This window comes from Microtus ochrogaster, chromosome 19 (genome assembly GCF_000317375.1).
Source record: "Microtus ochrogaster isolate Prairie Vole_2 chromosome 19, MicOch1.0, whole genome shotgun sequence".
Lineage (NCBI taxonomy): Eukaryota > Metazoa > Chordata > Mammalia > Rodentia > Cricetidae > Microtus > Microtus ochrogaster.
In genome coordinates, this window is record NC_022021.1 from 16,995,456 (window position 1) to 16,999,618 (window position 4,163).

A 4,163-nucleotide genomic window follows, 5' to 3' on the forward strand; every position below is an offset into this window, starting at 1 on the left:
TATTAAGAAATGGAAATCTCGCCGGGTGGTGGTGGTGAATGCCTTTAATCCCAGCACTCTGGAGACAGAGGCAAGTGGATCTCTGTGAGTTCAAAACCAACCTGGTCTACAAGAGCTAGTTCCAGGACAGGGGCAACAAAGCTACACAGAGAAACACTGTCTCAAATAAATGAAACAAAAATAAAATTAAAAATTTCTTTTCAAAGGACTCAAAAACCTTAACCATATGAGGCTTATTTACAGCTGGCAGCTGGATAGCATTCTATTTTTTCTAACCAAGAGCTCCTTTGAATAAAAATACACCATTAAGAAAATAAAAGGCAGGGCTGAGAGATAACTCAGCAGGTAAAAGTTATTGTTTCACAAGTTCGATGACCTGAGTTTAATCCTGGAACTCGGGTGAAACCTCAGATGCATGCTAAAAGCCCAATGGATGTGGAGTTATTTTTAATATAATTTTTTAATTTGTTTTTCTCTCATATGTTATACCCCAATCATATTTTCTTCTCCCAGCCCCCACTCCCTTCCAGTCTCCTGGAGATCCTCTGTTGCCTTCAGAAAAGAGCAGACCTCCCAGGGATATCAACTAAACACAGCATAGCAAAGATGTAACAACACTAGGCAACAACAACAACAAACACAGCAACTCCTCAGACATTAAATTCTTCACTGGGTTGACTGCAACTCACTAAGGATTTCAGGCTTCATTCACTTCTAGTTCTGCTGTTTCCATTGCATGTGCTGTAACTTTCTCTACCTGAGTTCCTCAGTCATGCTCTAGAGTTAGCATAAACTGCTTCCAAACTTCTGTCAAGGTTTGTACTTCAACCACAAATAATAAATGATCTTGCTGAAAAAAAAAAATGAGATGTAACAGTACGAACCTGCAGTCCTGGGTCATTCTAGTGTTGAGATGGGAACTGAGACATGAAATCTGCTCATAGAGCGGTTAGCCTAGAGTAAATAAAAGCTAAATAATAGAGCAACCCACCTCTGGAAAGAGACAACCAACACACACACACACACACACACACACACACACACAGCTTAAAGAAAATTAAAGTGAATACTATAACTAGCAAGTAGGTAAAGACATTTGCAAAACATATAAATTATTAAGAATGTATATACATATATATATTTAAAAGGTATAATTGCTCAATATAAACTTACTAAATAAGTGTATATTTCCTAAAACAAAACACTCAAGTAGGCACCACATAAGTTTAACAAAACACTGAGTGTTCTTAAGTTCATCCACATTTCATGATGGAGGGAAATTTGACATTATTTAACGCTTATAGAAAGTCCTTACTTCAGAAGAAAAGTAATAGTAAAAATACTTCAGATCTTCCTGCTGAATTGTGAACAGAAGATTGCTATGGTACAGACCAGAAACAACAAAATCCGCTCAAATATGCAAATAAACGTTTTGTAATGACTCTCTTTGCATTAAGCTAATATTTGTTGTTAAAATAGAACTGGGCATCTTCACAATAAGAATGGACTCAAATTTTTCTTGCATGTTTTTATATCCCTAGGACAGTTCTACTTTCATAGTACCATGGTTCAGGGAAACTACTGCACCTTTTTGGAAGAGCAGCTCAAAAAGCCTCGGAAAGTATGAGAAAATTGTATTCCTTAAAATAGCAAATGGACCTGGCATTTGTGACATAATCACACTCAATGGGACTCTGAGAACATCTCTTCCCTCCCCCTACAGTGTGTAATTACACTCTTATGAATGACTTCCATTTCCTGTTCCTATAGATGTAGAGCAGTGCCTGTTGGCATGGTCCACCAAAACTTAGCTTCCATTCTCATGAAAAAAGACAACTACATAATTCAATCAAAGAGCTGCTCGATGCAACTTCTCTCTGAAATGTCCTGAATAATATGTACATTTCCTTAAGTAAATGACAGTACTTTGGAGCTGGTTTGGTCAGGTGCTAGGCAGGGAGGTCAGAGAAGGATTAAGCACCAAAAGAAACACATTGATTTATTTCCATGGTGAGGGCATAAGTGGACTTAATAAACACTGACAAATACACTCACAAAGCTGTTTATGCCTCAGGGAGCTCACAAGGGGCTTAGTTACATAACTAGAAGGGACCATAGTCTCCTTGTGCTGCTCATGACTAACATTTATCTCACTCATTACTTGTATTTAATGAGTGTCAGCTTTATTTCTCCTTCATATTCTGAGAATAATCTCTAGTGCAGGGACTCAGGCTGATGAGTTAGTCTCTTTATGAAGCACTCTGCAGGTAAATGTAATTTTTAAATCAAGAACTTTGGAAGCCAGACTCATTCTCAAATTAAGAACTCAACTGTTTATATCAGAAACTACAAATGCATAGCTTCACTTTGAGGCTGACAGTTTAAGAGGCATACCTATCTCTTAATTATAATTTAAAAAGAAGCTAAAAATCAATCTTCATATTTATTTGGAGTCAACAAATAAAAGATATAACCACATTAGGGCTAAAAGACAAAGCACACAACTCAGCTTCCCCTCTACTTGACTCTGAAAATATTTCAAAGCAATAAGCCTCCAAACAGTATGATGTTTACATAAAGAGAGTAACAGAAGACTTACCGGAATAACAATGGAACAAGGTAGAGCCCGGGGAAGTAAGCCCACACATCCAAAACCAACTGGTTAATTTTTAAAAAGTGTTAAGAACAAACACTGGAAAGGAAAAATGTCTTTTCTATAAATAATGCTGGAGACGCTGGAGATATATGTTCAGATGAATGACACTGCAACCCCATCTTGTACTAGTTACACATACAAATACAAACAGAATAAAGGGGTAAGTGAAATGTTTGAGATTATGAGGGAAACAGGTGGGTTGAAATTACAAGACTTTAAGGCAGAGTAGGGGCAGGAAACAAAAGTAGATAATTGAGAGTCATACAATTGTAATGTTTCTCAAGAACAAATGGAACAAAATGAGAGCAAACAAACAACCTATAGAATTGGAGAAAAATTTGACAACTATATATCAAAAGTCTAATGTCCAGAATGTATAAGGAATCAAAACAATTCAGAATCAGGAAAACAACAAAGTTTTAAGAATGGGTAATAAACCTAAGAAGACATTTCCACCAAAAGATGGAATGACTTACAACCCACATAAAACAAATGTTCACCAATAGCATGTAAGGGGAAAATGTAAACCAAATCACAATCTTTCACTTTGTTCCAGTAAGCCCGACTATTGTCAAAGAGAGTTAATAAGTGGTGGCAAGAACATGGAGAAAAGGGTCTCTTTGTACACACAGCTAGGTGTGACAATTAGTGCAATCATTATGGAAAATAGAATGGAAGCTTCTCAAAAGTTTAAAAATAGATCACGTGATTCGGTAATCTCAGAACTGGATATATATCAAAAATAGTAAGATCAATATTTCAAATAGACACCTATCATACCACATTTACTACTACATTATTAGCATAAAAAAATAAAGTCAAGTTATCCTTCAGCTGATGAATGGATAAAGAAAACGTAGTAAAGATACAATGTATGATATTATTCAGTCATAACAAAAGATGTGACGTCATATGCAGCAATGTGGAAGGAACTGGAAATTATCAAATAACTAAGCCAGGAACAGAAAACCAGCACCATGTGTCTTTCCCATATGTGGAATGTGCAGAAGTCAGTCTCGCTGACGTCAGGTCTAAGAACTCTTTAAGAGAGAAAACAACTGTTCAAGGCTGGAGTTAGCAGTGAGCAGGAAGAACTGTAGAGCGGAGATCGCATACCAGGAAGACTGTGGGGAGTGGAGTTAAGAGAGACAGGGAGAACTGTGGGGTGGTGGTGTTAACAGGACTGGAAGAACTGATGGACAAAGGAGCAAGCAGAGGCTTTCCTTCAGTGCTGATCCAGACTGCATGGGCAGGGCTATGTAAATATATTGAAGTCCTGCACATTTCAAAGAACTTGGGAGGAGGATTTTGAAATTTTTTAAGTTTTGTACATACATATTTAATTTAGCTTAATTCTTATATAACTAAGGCACATATTGAAAATCTGTATTGTACTTCATTTATATATAATTTTAATATTATGTATTAGTTAGAAATAAAATGTAATATAATGAAAATAATTACATAAAATAAGAATAAATTCAATATATCAGCAAATAGGGAAATA